At 37.1% G+C, this 16,548-nt stretch overlaps 1 protein-coding gene across 5 annotated transcripts in view; it reads left to right on the top strand.

Annotated features, from left to right (window-relative positions):
* MED13L (mediator complex subunit 13L) overlaps nucleotides 1–16,548 on the top strand; it is a 319,228-nt gene that overhangs the window by 194,572 nt on the left and 108,108 nt on the right. The window lies entirely within an intron of this gene.

Here is a 16,548-nt window from a genome sequence, read left to right as displayed (position 1 = left end):
CCCCAAAGTGAAAGTTTTTCCCCTTCTTCTCCCTTGTTAGGCACATTTGTCACTTCTGTAGCTTCAAATGAAAAGAGTGATCTAGATAAGAATGTTTGACATGAAGTAAAACAAAATTAGAAAGAATAAGTGGAAAATTGAGAGTAAAATAAGTTGTTATCTCTATATTTAGTTTACTGGCATAGTCTGTCATTGGAAGTAACTAATTATACAAATATTGCCATTTATTCTTTTGTCCTTAGCCCTCTATTTAATGAATAGTACTAAAATGTTTCTTTGGAGGGAATTTAATTCTATATCACTCCCTCATTCTTTTTTTAAAACTTGCATTAATAGCACTTTTTAAAAAAGAATGTGTTCATAGATCATCCCAAACATTTAAACAAGTCTATTGTGTATTTTTCTGATTATAAAAGGATCGAATATATTTATTATTTTTTTGAGACAGAGTTTCATTCTGCTGCCCAGGCTGGAGTGCAGTGGCAGGATGGCAGCTCACTGCAGTCTCAACTTCCTGGGCTCAGGTGATCCTCCCACCTCAGTCACCTTAGTAGCTGGGACTATAGGCGCATGCCACCATGCCTGGCTAATTTTTGTATTTTTTGTAGAGACAGGGTCTCATGTTTCCTAGACGGGTCTCGAACTCAAGTGCCTTGGCCTTCCAGAGTGCTGGGATTACAGGTGTGTGCCACTGTGCCCAGCCTGAATATATTTATTAAATGGTAGAAAATATAGAAAACCATATAGACTTACAAGATAGTTGGATTATATTCTAACATATAGATATATCCACTATTTAAATACAGGAGTATGTATAGAATCTTTTTTTATGCCATACTTTGTATTTTCTTATATATACATTCCTCCAAAGTACTTGGTAGTTAGTGAAATTTTAAAATTTTGGCTTTTAAAAATAGTTATTTCTAGATATACTAGAAAAGGACTTTAGCATTCTAAAGTACAGTTTACAAAAGGACAAAATTAGCATCCTAATGCAAGTATAAAACATAATTGCCAAACATTTTTATAACTCATTAATTAGTGAGGGAACAGGTATGATGTTAGAAGCAGTTTAAGGAGCATTAGACTAGTTAGGACTTTATAGAAAATTTATAAAAGAATATAAGGATAGGCCAGGTGCGGTGGCTTAAGCCTCTAATCCCAGCACTTTGGGAGGCCGAGGTGGGTGGATCATGAGGTCAGGAGATTGAGACCATCCTGGCTAACATGGTGAAACCCCATCTCTACTAAAAATACAAAAAATTACCCGGGCGCTGTGGCGGGCACCTGTAGTCCCAGTTACTCTGGAGGCTGAGGCAGGAGAATGGCATGAACCTGGGAGGCGGAGCTTGCAGTGAGCTGAGATCGCGCCACTGCACTCCAGCCTGGGAGACAGAGTGAGACTCCGTCTCAAAAAAAAAAAAAGGAAAAATATGGATAAGATTGCTGAGTTAGTTACAAAAGTGGTTAATGTCCTGAGGACTGCAAGCCATAATGGGCGCGCTCTGTTAGTCAGGACAGAAACTGTTCCTGCTGGCCACAAATCTACAAGTTAATGTAAAACCTCACTAAATTTGTGACCTTTAAAGAACAGTGAAATGTGGATTGTGCAAAGTATGTTCCCTTAAACCAGAAGTTCCTAAACTTGATTGTTTTTATAGTGCCCTAGGAATACCTTTCATGGTATTCCTAGGCCAAAAGAAATACTTAACAGTCCTAGTTACTAAGTCCAAATAATAAGTATTTATGTACAGTTTAAGCAAATAATGCACATACTGCAATAAAACAATAAAATTTATTCTTAAATAGCTGCAGTTGCTTGTTAACAGGATGTGTATGCCTGTTGAGCACTGCACAACTCAAACCAGAGAATCAGGCTGGAAATCACTACTCTTGTTTTCTGTCTGCATTGATTTTACTTTGTATCACAGCTACCACCAAAAAACCAGTTTCACAAATATTTGACTTTATTGAAGGTAAATTAATACAGTCTAATATTGAAACTGTGAACTTGAGCTAGTAGTTTGCATGTTCTCTGACAGATGTTACTTTGTTTTCCTAAAAAATTTAGAATGTCCTTGTGGATCGCTTGAGCCCAGGAATTCGAGACCAGCCTAGGCAACATGGTAAAACCCTGTCTCTACAAAAAAAATACTAGTGTTAGCCATGATGGTACATGCTTGAAGTTCCAGCTACTTGGGGAGCTGAGGCAGGAGGATCACTTGAGCCCATGAGGTCAAGGCTGCAATAAGCCGTGATCCTGCCACTGCGCTCCAGCCTGGGTGACAGAGATCCTGCTGCAAAAAAATAAAATAAATAATAATAATAAAATGAAGAAAAAGGCTGGGTGCAGCAACTCATGCTCGTAATCTGAGCCCTTTGGAAGGCCAAGGCATGAGGATCCCTTGATCCTACCCTTGATCCTAGGAGTTCGAGACCAGCCTGAGCAATATAATGGGCCCCCCCATCTCCACAAAAGGTTAAAAAAAAGTTAGCTGGGCATGGTGGTGTGTGCCTGTAGTCCCAGCTACTTGGGAGGCTGAGGTGGGAGGACTGCTTGAGCCTGGGAGATTTGAGGCTACCGTGAGCTGTAATTACACCGCTAACAGTCTGGGTGACAGAGCGAGACCGTCTCAAAAAAACCCACCACCGCCACCAACAACACAAATAAAACTGAGAAAAGTTATGTCTGACTTTTAAAATAATAATAATAATAATAATAAACCCACTACATGTTAACATAAATGACTATATTTTAACTAAAATAACTATGTTTTGAAACAAAATGTGGTAAGAATAATGGCACTGTTTTTGCAGATTTCTTTAATATCTGGCTTAAGTGAATACAGCTGTGTTGTAGTCTTTTGCCATCACAATTCCATGTAGCCTCTGGAAGACTCCACTGTACACTTGGAGGAGGAGTGAAAAAGACTAATAATGTCTTGATGTCATTCTGAAATAGTTTTGACCTGCTTCCTACTTGGAGTGGCATTTTATAGTCTTTTTTAAATTTTTAGTCTTTTTTATTCTTTTTTTTTCTTTTTCTTTTTCTTTGCTCTAGGATACATATCCTGAGATTTTATATTCTTAGACAATTTCAAAGTAGATGTGGTTTGTATGCATTTTACTTTTAGGAGGGGCGGGTGAACTTTTATTGTAATAAAGGACCAGATAATTAGTATTTTTGGCTTTATGGGGTACATGGGCTCTATCAAAACTAGTCAAGTCTCACATTGTACTGAGAAAGCAGCCATAGATGATATGTAAGCAAATACGCATGGATTGTTCCAGTAAAGCTTTATTTACAAGAAATGGGTGGCAGGATGTAATTTGCTTTGGGGTTATAGTTTGCTGAACTCTGCTCTTAAGAGGGATATTAGCGTTAAGACAAATTAAGTAATTAGCTGAGAACCATGCCCCATCTACAAAGTCTAGGATCCTGGATTTAAATTCAGGCCTTTCTAGTTTCATAAGCACTATTTTTTCACAGTTATTTATTCTGCTTTCACTAATAATGTTTATAAATTATATGTAAAAATGATTATGAATTATAAAGTGTTAAAATAATTCATCTCTACAAAATTGCATAGAGGCTGGCATTTATAATTGCCCAAGAAATGATTGAATGTTTGAGTCTTTATCATAATAAATCCTATGCACAGAAGAGCATTTTAATTTTTGTTTTCTTTTTTTTTTTTTTTGAGACAAAGTCTTACTCTGTCGCCAGGCTGGAGTGCAGTGGTGCGATCTCAGCTCACTGCAACCGCCAGCTCCCGGGTTCAAGCAACTCTTATGCCTCAGCCTCCCGAGTAGCTGGGACTACAGTTAGGTGCCACCATGTGTGGCTAATGTTTTGTATTTTTAGTAGAGACGGGGTTTTACCATCTTGGCCACGCTGGTCTTGAACTCCTGACCTCAAGTGATCCACCCGCCTCGGCCTCCCAAAGTGTTGGGATTACAGGCGTGAGCCACAGCACCCGGCCAATTATTTAATTAATTTACTAAAATATGTATACGTAAAAAATGTTTTCCTTTCAATAAATAAGCTATTTTATTCTGTTTATCATTTGGAATTGAAAATACATGTATATGGTACAAAATTTAGCAGCATAAAATGGTATAGGGTGAGAAAGTAAGTCGTCTATATCCACTGCCTGACCACCCAGTTTTCTTAGTGTTAAACCCTATTGCCAGTTCATTTCCATCCTTTCAGAGATTAGTCTGTGCGTATGTACACAAATGTGTATGTATATATTCCCTTTCTTATACAGATAGTATATCCAGTGGTATACATACTCTGCCCATTGTTCCATTCCTTTATTTTTACTTAATAGTTATGACATTCAGTCCGAGCATATGCATATATGACTGTCAACTGAAAGCAAGAAGATACTTTATATTTACTCTAAATACTTGTTCTACCTTATTTACTAATTTCCTAATATATGTGTTTTGTTATCTATATTCTGTGAGTAGCTCTTCTAACAGTAGTTTTTCACAAAGAAAAATGATCTTGCTTTGGCCATTAGTGGGCATGAGTAAAATAACTTTATGAAGTCCTGCCAAGGAACTCAGTATTATGAAGATAAGACATAAGCATTTAAAGCCATTAGAGGCAAGACACTGTTATAATTAGTATCTTGATCTGTTAAATAGGTGGTAAGAAGGTGAAAACAGGTAGATACTGATATGGGCTCTAGTAAAGAAGAGATATTTATGAAGTTAAAGTTGATTTTGACAAGCCTGTAAGGTTTAGATGGCTTGGGTTGGAATCAAGAGGAGGGAAGCAGCAGTAAGAAGACACATGTCACCGTGGTGTCTCAAGGAAAGACTGCACTGACTGGAGAGGAAAATGCATGCTTAGCAGCTTTGGAAGATATGAAGAGGTTGCCCTGAAAATAGGACTCCTGAGACCCAGAGAGTAGCAGAGATATTATTTTATGTCCATTTGTGCTCTGCCCTTTGGGCTCAAGATGTATAAAAGATGGTGAATTGCTTTCGAGAATTGGCAGTAATGACTGAAAAATTGGGATAGTTGCTTGTTAAAATTGTGTGATTCCAGGGTTACAGATAAACATGGTCTTGATACTTAAAGATTAAAAAAAAAGCTTTAAAAAACCCTCAAAAACAAGCCTTCCTTTGAGGGCTTAGTTCAAACTTGTTACAGTATTATGGTGATTCATATATGACTTCTCCCAACTGCTCTTGACCCCTTGCTTTTGCAGAATTCATTAATGTGCCCTGGGACTGTTTTTAGTGAGTGCATTTTGTAGTTTTTGGGTTTTGTTTTGTTTGTAAGACAAAACCTTGCTCTGTCACCCAGGCTGGAGTGCAGTAGTGTGATGATAGCTCACTGCAGCCTCCAACTACTGGGCTCAAGCAGTCCTCCTGCCTCAGCCTCCTGAGTAACAGACTGCAGGTGTGTGCCACTGTGCCCAGCTAATTTGTGTATTTACTGTAGAGATAGAGTCCTACTATGTTGTCTAGGCCAGTGTTGAATTCCTGGTCTCAAGCAGTCCTCTGTCCTCAGCTTCCCAGTATGCTGGGATTACAGGCATGAGCCACCATGCTTGGCCTCCATTAAGTGTCTTTTGTATTACTTTATTTTGTCTCCTGCCAAGGATTTTAGCACTTAAAATCTTCCGGCTCCTATGGCTCATGTTATTTTTTTGAGGCTGGAGCATATCTCACACTACTGCAGTTGAGAAACACCTGAAACCTATTATAGCATATTCTTTATGGTATTATCTGGTGCCACTGTAGCTTCTCTGGATGGATTCAATCACTTGGCATCTTCTTCAAACTTTAAGGGAAGGGGTTAGCAGAAAGGAAGTCTATTTCCTGGAGCTTGCAGGTCTAGATGTGTACCCACAAGACAAATTGAAATGGCAGGATCAAAAACTACAACGTGAAGATGTTCAGTAGCACAGCTTCAAGTTGGAAGGAAAAGGATCTATTATTTGTAAGTTAGGACTAGCATTTTTTGAGATACTATGCTGATAAATGCTTTACATAAATTATTTCCAGTGTTCACTGCATACCTGGTACTTTGTGTTATTTTCTTTGGTTTTACAGCTGAGGAAATGGAGTCCTAGGGAATCATATTACACAGATCTAGAAAGTGCTGAGAGCACATTTTAATGGAGAAAGGCAGGATGTTTATGCAAACTACTTGTATAGTCTTTATGTGTTGTTAGTCCCCACAGTAGCCTTGTGAGATTAAGTGGTAGTAGTAGTGATACTCCTAATTTTAGTTAAAGGAATTGAGATACACGGGGATAAATAACTTGACCAAGGTCACACTGCAAAGGGGCAGCTGCTAGAACAGTCTGATTCCAAGTTTCTTCTTGCACTTAATCTTAGCAAAGAAATAATAAATACCTCATTTCCCCCCAAAAATGAAAAAGGTAAGATACAGTGGTTTAATGTTAAGTGTGAAATATTAAAGAAGAAACAAAAAACAGTGGTCATTCATTTTTTTAGCCTCTGGGTTAGAAAGTTTAATGGCAAACAATGGACAAACTATTTGTGGAGACCAGACACTGTAGAGCCTTCTAGACTTTGAAGAAGATTCCTAATTCTGTTTTTGCTTTAAATGAACCTTGCTTGCACAGTAAAGCTCCAAGCAGGGTACTTAAATACATATTTAGGAAGAAGAAAATGGTTTCCATCCTTACACATTCTCTGAATTTATATGCAGTGGTCTGCATACTTGCTCTAAGAGGCTAAGCTGGATGCTATTCTGTCAAGGGCTCCCTTGTGGTAGTCACATGGTCTGTGCCTTCCTTTAGAGCTGCCAAAGTGAAAATTTTTAGTATAGTCAGGTGTCTCCAATAAATTTGAATCTTAGGGTCAAAAGAATAGAGAACAGGAGTATGGAGTGGTTAGGCTTTCTGTCTGCCTCTTGAACGTTTGCCTAGATATTCAGTGACTGGTACTTAATAGTAAATTAGAAGATACAATTTTTTGGAGGACAGATACTTTTTTTGTAACATTTAGCCAAACTTAGAGTTATGGAAGAAAAAAGGTGTCATTTTTTCCCCCCTCCTTTGTTCATTTTGTCTATTAGGTGACATAAAAGAAAAAGTATTCTTTTAAAACTTAAAAATTGGGCATATTTTAAATGTTAAAGAAGACTTTGAGATTTTTGTTGTTGTTTTGAGGCAGAGTCTCACTCTGTCATCCAGGCTGGAGTGCAGTGGCAAGATCTTGGCTCACTGCAACATCTGCTTCCTGGGTTCAAGCAGTTCTCCTGCCTCGGCCTCCTGAGTGGCTGGGACTATAGACTTGCACCACCACGCCCGGCTAATTTTTGTATTTTTAGTAGAGACGGGGTTTTGCCATGTTGGCCAGGTTGGTCTCGAACTCCTGACCTCAACTGATCTCCTCACCTTGGCTTCCCAAAGTGCTGGGATTACAGGCATGAGTCACTGCTCCCAGCCAGACTTCAAGTTTTAATGTTTAACAGTATGTTTTATTTAAGGTATGTGATTGGGGAGAAAACTTGCAATAAATACATATTAATAATAAATCGCAAGAAAGTGGCTTTGATAACCACATGACCCTGTTAGCAGTCACATAAAGCTGTGAAGAAAAATGCAGTCATGCATCTTATTCTTCTCTGATACAGGATGAATGAATCTTAAGTGGAAAAGAGTAATTTCATGCATTCAGATCCATCATTAGGGAGATAAGTAATTGAATTAGTATTTAGAAAAAGAAGGTATGATCCATCACTCAATTAGGAAACAGAAGATAGTATCATCTCATAATCCCTACCAGAGGTGTAATTTATGTGATTTAGAAGATTTCAAAAATTTAATTACTGACATATGTTTGGAAAGCATTCTGATAAAATCACCTCAGGTCAAGGGCTGAACATATGTTTATTTACCTTCCTCAATAATAGATTTTGGATTTTCACCAAGTTTATCTTTTATTTCTTCTCTCCTTTCGCAAATTAAACATTTCCAGAACTCTGATAGTTTTTTTTTTTTACTATCAATTATTTTGATTATAGAGAAATTAATTTCTACACTCTTACATTCATTTAGTTCTTGTTCTTCTTTTAGTGTTTGATGAATGCACTGAACAATTGAATGAGAGAATAGTAACCTAAGACCAATTAATATAACATCGAGTCCAGTGGGATGGTGACAGCAGTGTAGTTTCATTCTTGTTTTCATAAGAGAGAATGTTGGAACTCGTATAGACTTCCCAAGCTTATATAGATGTCCCAAGCTTACAGAGCTAACTGAGCCAGACTAGAAGTCTTTTCTCTCCTTTTCTAGTCCAGTAGAAAGAACTTTCTGCTATATTGCATTGCCTTCCATGATTTAAGTACTTTTTAAAAAAAAATTAGAGTTGAAAAATTATAAAAATAATACATACCCATGAAAGAATTAGGCAGTGTAAGAGACTGCATGTTGAGAAACAGAAGTCCCATTCTTTACCTTCTGTTTCCCCTTTTCACCAGACATACTCACAATGAATGGTCTCTAATATATTCTTTCAGAATATTCTTCTATTTTATCCATATACAAGTAATTTTACTCATAATCTACCATAATATTAAGCAGAATTAAATACTTTTAATTTTAATTCAAATTCCTAGTATCCAAGTGTGGACTTTCAAATGACTCAATGCTGTTTTTTAACAAATGAACCTAATTTGTTTTGTTACTGGTGTTGGAAGGACTTGTGACGTAAGATTGCCCATCTATAATAAGTAAGAAGTTGAATGATTTGCATAAAGCACCACAGTATTTAATTTACTAAGTGATTCCAGCGCTTGGATTTCTGTTCTTCCCACAAACCTGTACTGCCTCTTAGTTAATTTTATAGACTTAAAAGTGAACTTGTGGGTCTGGCATGGTGGCTTACAAGAAGTTCGAGACCAGCCTGGCCAACATGGTGAAACCCTGTCTCTACTAAAAATACAAAAATTAGCTGGGCGTGGTGGCAGGTGCCTATGATCCCAGCTACTCAGGAGGTTGAGGCAGGAGAATTGCTTGAACCCGGGAGGCGGATGTTGCAGTGAGCCGAGATCACGCCACTGCACTCCAACCTGTGTGGCAGTGCGAGACTCCATCCGCCCCCCCGCCAAAAAAACAAAAAAACTGTGTATTGTAAACAGGCATGTTTCATATGTATACTAAATAAGTCTCTTTACAAAATTCAGTTTGTGAACTAATACACAGCACATAGCAGGCACGTGAATATTTGGATTGAAATTAGTCTAATCCTTTTCCATTGTTCATCAAGAAAACAAGGGGTTTGGACCATTTCATTTTAAAGGACCTTCCCACAATAAATGCCTGTGATTTTTAGTTTCATGCTGTCATCAGACAATCCAAGAATCAAACTGTTTTATCTTTAGACTCAAAAAACAATTGCGTTCAGTGGCTGGTCCTGATTGTATTTCCCTACAGGCCTGTGTCTACTTGTGTACTGCGTTATTTGGTAAACTACAGTGCCAGGTTTCCTATTAATCCTTTTCTCCAGTTGCTTGTTACAGTTAAAGGGAAGTTTTACAAATGCGGGAAGTTGCAAAATGGAGCCGGGATTGTTTAGGCAACATCCAGTGTGAATAAAAATCTAATCCCATGCATTTCAAATCAGATCACAACTTCTGTATCCTTCAGTGAACTAATTTATGAGCCTGTAGTACTTATACCAGGGTAGTATGGCTGGAAATGGGGATATGGAGCAGAAAGGGAATTTAAGTAGTGGTGTTGGTGTTGTAATAGTAGTTTTAAGGAGTTAGAGCATGGCCCATATAAAATAATGTTTACTGGCCCAGACTGGGTCTGACTCTGCACATCACCTTGACATAAAATGTAATTTAGTATGCTAATCAGTTTTGGCACATATACATATGTAATGTTTCTGGAAACTCCATGGTTTTATAAAATTCCTCTTAAGTAATGCTTGTTTTGTTTAATCACTAATCACATAATATGATGAAAATATTCCTTGAGGCTTGTCACTGTAGTTGAACGTAGTGCATAAAGGGTCTTTAACAAGAGTATCTGTAGAATGAGAAGCCTGCTTGTTCTTTAGATGGCAAATAAAAACACTTGCTTAGAAAACCATTTAAGCATATAATAAAAACTAGTTCCAGCTTGATTAACATTAAATCAAATAAGGTGTAGAAGCTGAACTTTTTAAAGTTAAATTGCCTGAGATATAAGGAGCTATTTCTCCAGACTGATTCTGAACTCTGAGTTACCACCGTATTGGAGTGCTTTTTACTAATCTGATTGATTTGAGCTCACTCATGATTGAAAATGACAATAAAAGATGTTTAAAGGATCTTTTTTTTTTTTTTTTTTTTTTTTTTTTTTTTGAGACGGAGTCTGGCTCTGTCACCCAGGCTGGAGTCTGGCTCTGTCACCCAGGCTGGAGTGCAGTGGCGCCATCTCGGCTCACTGCAAGCTCCGCCTCCCGGGTTTACGCCATTCTCCTGCCTCAGCCTCCCGAGTAGCTGGGACTACAGGCGCCCGCCACCTCGCCCGGCTAGTTTTTTGTATTTTTTAGTAGAGACGGGGTTTCACCGTGTTAGCCAGGATAGTCTCGATCTCCTGACCTCGTGATCCGCCCGTCTCGGCCTCCCAAAGTGCTGGGATTACAGGCTTGAGCCACCGCGCCCGGCTAAAGGATCATTTGAAACATTAAGTGTTAATTGTTACTAGTTAGAACATTGAAAGGTGCAGAAATAGCCTTATCTGCCCTATAAATTAGAGTAAAACAGTATTAAATCCGCCTTTAGCTTCGATGGTAGGACCTAGAAAGAGTTTATAATACTATCAGTGTTTGCCAATTGAACAGGGCTTGAGGGGAAGAGAGAAAGGGGCAATTTACTTGATTACTTTGTATTTTCCTTGCCTTTTATTGGCTGACGCTCGGCTTAGATTTTGAGATTGGCCTTTGGGAACAGGGGCAAAAGGAATGCTGATATAAGGTGTTGAAAGCATAGAGGTCTTCTAAATAGGTGTTAATGTAAATAGGTGCTAATGTAAATAGGTGTTAATATAAATAGTATTGGTTCTCCCTGAAAGTCTGTTTTCATAAGAGTGTTCCATATTTAGAAGCTAAAACATGTTATGCTTGGGTAATGCCTATTGAGTGATTTGGCCTTATCTGTACTGTGGAAGAGAATGAACTTTAATTCCAAGTTTTGTCATTAATTAGTAATCAGTTCGTAAACATATGACTCATTTTATAAAGTTGAAATTTTAAAAAACATTTTATTTGAATTCAGTCAAACATCATCTGACTGAACTTAGTTTACGTTAAGCATAAGAAGTGGAGTGGGCGCGGTGGCTCGTACCTGTAATCCCTGCACTTTGGGAGGCCGAGGTGGGCGGATCACCTGAGGTCTGGAGTTTGGGACCAGCCTGACCAACGCGCAGAAACCCTGTCTCTACTAAAAATACAAAATTAGCCAGGCATGGTGGTGCATGCCTGTAATCCCAGCTACTCGGGGGGCTGAGACAGGAGAATCACTTGAACCCGGGAGGCGGAGGTTGTGGTGAGCCGAAATTGCACCATTGCACTCCAGCCTGGGCAACAAGAGCAAAACTGTCTCAAAACCAAACCAACAACAATAAAAGCAAGTGGAGAAAATTATTTATTATTTTAAAACAATTTTATGTGGAGTTAATGTTTCACCTGTTTGAATCACATTTCTTTTTTGAAACTCCTTGACTGATTATTTCGGTTCATGAAATTTCATCTATTTCCAAAATTAAAATAAAGAAGTCATTTATTTGTAAAATTTAATGTCTCAAACTGCGTTGAAAAGTAAAGCTGATACTGAACTGCTGGTGGTGATGTTGTCTTCTCTGTATCCTGGTATATTTCAGTGTCTTCAATGAACATTTATTACTTTATTAAAAAATACTGATTTTTTGAAAAGAAATTAGTAAATTTTATTCTCTTCTGAATCTTTATATTAAAGTACACTTGACTATTTTCTTTCAAAAATTAATATCATTAGTTTGTAATTGAAATTGAGTGCTACATATTGAGAGGACCAAAATATTAGCTGCCAATTATTGGTAACATTCACTTAACAATGTCAAGAGAAAATCTAGGCACTCATGCTGGGAAAACAGTGATTTTTGAACTTGGAATGTTGATGATTTCTTCTAAATTCCTAAAGTGCTGGCATTAATTTGTATCTTTAAAGATTTCTGTGCCATGTAAATTTAATCTAGATGTACTTGTATACTTTATATGCTGTCTCAGTCAAGACCATCTTTAAGGGCCTCTAGGGTGCGGTATGCTTATATATTATTTTTGGCGTTGTGTGGTTTATCATCATTCTCATCATTATGTTAGGTGCCAGGCAAGTGTTTTAGATCCTATGAGAAGCATCTTAGTGTGGTGCTAAAGAGCCTGAACTTTGAGGCCAGACTGCCTGGATTCATATCTTGACTTTGCTGCTTTGTACCTTAGAGAAGTAAAAGTTATTTAACCTCTCTGTTTTAGTTCATCTGTAAAAGAGAGAATTTAGGATTATGGAGATGAAATGAGTTAATATTAAAAAGTGCTTAGGAGAGTGCCTTGACCTCGTTCATGTGTATCTGCTAATTAAATACCTCACTTAATCCTCCTAACAGCCTTGAGAGGTAAATGATAGCATTCCCATTTTACAGATGTTAAAAGTAAAGCTCAGAGAGATTATGTGACTTGCTAAAAGGTCAGATAGCTATTAATGTGGATTTGGGATTTAAATTCTGGACTTTCGGACTCCAAAATGTGTGTTGGGATTACAGTTAGTTGCCTGTCTTATAATAGCTCCTGCCCTTGGACATGACCCCTGGCAGTTACTTTATCTCTTTTAGCCCTTAATGAATCATGCCAAGAGTGAGAGATACTTACACTTTATAAAACTTGAATGTAATTATAACTGCATTTTGGTGGTTCCATTAAAAATTTTTAAGAAGTACTCGAAAACCAGCAGTACAAATTGAGTACTCTTTATCCAAAATGCTTGGGACCAGGAGTGTTTCAAATTTTGGATTTTTTTGGATTTTGAAATATTTGCAGATATATAATGAGGTATCTTGGGAATGTGACCCAAGTCTAAACATGAAATTCATTTGCGTTTCCTATACATCTTATGCACGTATCCTGAAGGTAGTTTTATACAATATTTTTAGTGATTTTTGTGCATGAAACAGTTTCAGCTGTTTTGGTAATGACCCATTATGTGACAGCAAGTGTGGAATTTTTCATTCATGGTATTATGTTGGTGCTCACAAAGTTTTGGATTTTGGACCATTTTGAATTTGGAATGCACTAAAGAGAAAAGCAATAGATTGGTCATGGTAAATATATCAAATACTATATTCACAAAATACTACAAATGAACACATTCATTAGACCCTAATCTTCTGTGCAAGTAATTGATAGCTAAACCATCAGTACCAAAGACGACTTAGTTTCAACCAGTCTTTACAAGAAACTTTATTAGAAAAGCATTCATCTGCCTAATACTTAAAAGAAGTGCAAAGGAAAACAAATGGGAAGTACAAATAAACTTTATTAATGAAGCAAAAATAAATAAAATGAGAAAACCAACGGTTGGTGATACTTAAAGTTGCCTACATGCTTACCCATTGTTAATACATGTCACTAAATCTCATCTTCCTGAACAGTGACACGTGAAGGGAGTTGGCTAAGCAGCATCTACTAGGGAGATGGACAAAAGTTAGAGTTATTCTTAATGGGAAGTGAGTTCAGCCAGCCAATGAGTCTCGGTTCCACGTATCATCTTTAATAGGGCTGCTCAGGATTCTTTTGGCATTATCTTCCATTTCTATTCTTGTTTCTGGCATGTAGACTTTGCTTTTATGGGCTGTTGTGGGGAGAAGATGTCCACATTGAATGAGACAGAGGCTCTGCGTTTCTTGGGGCATGAGTTTTCCCAGACATTTAAAGGGAGGCAGTGTCTTTTTCATTCTCATGGCACTCAGTAATGACATTAGTGCTGCATTCTCTTGACTACTTTCACTCTTGTATCCAGTTCATTCCCCAGGTTATAACCAGAGTTCTCAAGTTTTGAACTTTAAATTAGGGACACACACCCAGCCCCCCAAATTAAATGCTTATAGTTTGGAAACATACATTCTTTTCATGTGAACCACCATGAGCACATTAAAAGCGATGCCAGTGGTAGTGTATGGTAGTACACAACAAGAACAGACAGGTATTATTTCAGGTTAGAATCTTGACAGTTTCAGGGAGAGTACAGACTGGAGTCCTTAAAATGTATATTAAGAGTTCAAATTTAAAACACTGACATTCTGAAAAGCACGTGTAGAAAGTCAATTCAAGTTAGTAGATGGAATTCAGATTTCTTATTCTGAGCGTAGCTGTTGCCAATCCTAGGGCAATAAACAGAGGCAGCAGAGGTCAGAAAACACATACATAGGCCAGTTGTTCTACTGTCCTGTTTCCCACAAGTGGTGTCAAGATTTTTGCCATCCATACTTTGGTTTGTGCCCAATAATCCTTTAGTTGATCATTTTGGAAATCTTAAACAATGTATCAGGAGTGTTTGTGTTTAAGAAAGAAGTGGTAGTGCTTGATAAATGATAGTTAGCAAAATATGTAGCCTTACAGATCATATTATCAGTAAATTTGTATTTAATTGGTATTTGTTTTAAAAGCACTTATTAAGAAAACTGTCCTGTTGAAATCAGCCTTGCTGTTGTGGAGATTCTTCTGGCCTGTGTTGTTCACAGTGTGCTTTGTTGTTCCATTGGTACTGTCAGCTGTCAGATGCATCTGAGGCTGATTACAGCAGGCACATAGAACTTTCCAGTGCTAGATTAATGAAGAGCCCCTGTACCCTGAACCTTATGTTGGATAAAGAGGCCAGTATGTTTGCTCATTGTTGGTGCGTTTCCTGTATTTATCTTTACTCAAATCTATAAGCAAAAATGGGCTTTGGTCTGAGGGTTCATACTCTCTGTCAGAAATTGTGGTACCTAAAAGTGACTTAAGTGAATTAGACTGGTTAAAGTCAAACCCTTTCACATACCATCTTTCTGGCTAGCACTTTGGATAATCTAATGTGATTAAACAGATGAAGTAAGTTGCCATGAATAATCTCTTTGTTGTCCTTTATTGAGTCTTGTTGGGTTCTGAACATTTGCTACAAGCTGTGTATATGCACTTACAGTTCATCCTTATTTTCATTCTGTGAAGTAAGGATTGTTATGTTTATTTTATAGATGAGAATATGCAAGTGTCTGGTGTTTAATAGTGACTGGCATAGATAACCATGCTACAAGTCCAAGTTGGTCTGACTCTAAAATCTATGCCTTTCACTCCTATAGCATCATTACTCTAATGAATAACTTTGTGGGAATACTTTATAAGAAATATTTGTTTCATGCTTTTTTGCTTGTTTTGTCAGGTTTATCACAGATGTTGATATCCAATATATAATAAATGTAATAGGAGAGATGAGGCATCTGCTTTTCAGTAGCATTATATTGAGATCTAACATATACCATTGTACTTATTTCATCCTATATTCTGATTGAGGATCCCAAAACTGTTGTGCAAAAGGTCTGTTAAAGTGCAGGGAGAAGAATATTAGAATCCCTGTGTCTCTTGTTTGTTTCCTTTGAAAATTCCAATTTTGTATATGCTTTATAACATATATAATACATCAGTCAAATACCGTACTTCATTGGCTCTAATAGTTGATGTATTTCTTAGATTGAATGAAATACAGAGGTACACATAGAAAATTACAGAAACAAATATACAAATATTATGGATGTGTTTTTTAATTGATAGGAGTGTTTAATAAAATAGTTTTCACAGGTTTCATTTTCTCTGTTTATAATTCTCTTAGAGCTTTTTTTCATCTCTTGTTGATTGTTTTTGATTGTGTGTCAGTGTATTTCCAGTGTTGCATGGTTCAGTTTGTCCTCCACAATTGTTTCCACTTGCAAAAACATTCATCATTTTCTCATCACCTTCAGTTGTTAAAATCTCTTACTTTGTTGTGGTTGGTTATACGTTTCTTATTTGTAATGCTTTTGTTTGTTAAACTTAATAGAGTCAGTTATTTAAAACTTCATGAAACTAAGCATGAACCTGTCCAACGGTAGAAGGTGAAGTAGCAGGTGGTGTTGGAATGGCTGCCTGTGACTGCTTTCGCCATCTGTTGGTAGCTGGTAGAGTGGTGTGCTTTTGCTCTAGAGGTTTTTCTTTCTTTATTATACAATTTTGAAAGTTGAAAATTCACAAGTTAGGGGTCCTCTGTTTTTTGTTACAGATAAAAAGCTCTTATGAGATTCTGTAATTAAATGTAAAGTTCTCACATTGTTTATAATCATAGTTTTACAGGATTCTCATACTTTGAAAAATTTAACACTATAGAAGTATATATTAGATTGGTGCAAAAGTAGTTGTGGTTCTTGACATTGAAAGTAAATAAAATTCTCACATAATACCTTAAAGTAGCACAATAATGAACTTTGGGTAATCTTTAGAAGAACATATGACATTTAACAACAT

This window comes from Macaca fascicularis, chromosome 11 (assembly GCF_037993035.2).
Source record: "Macaca fascicularis isolate 582-1 chromosome 11, T2T-MFA8v1.1".
NCBI classification, from domain to species: domain Eukaryota; kingdom Metazoa; phylum Chordata; class Mammalia; order Primates; family Cercopithecidae; genus Macaca; species Macaca fascicularis.
Note: the sequence above shows the minus strand (reverse complement) of the source record. Positions and strands in the feature narration are given on the sequence as shown.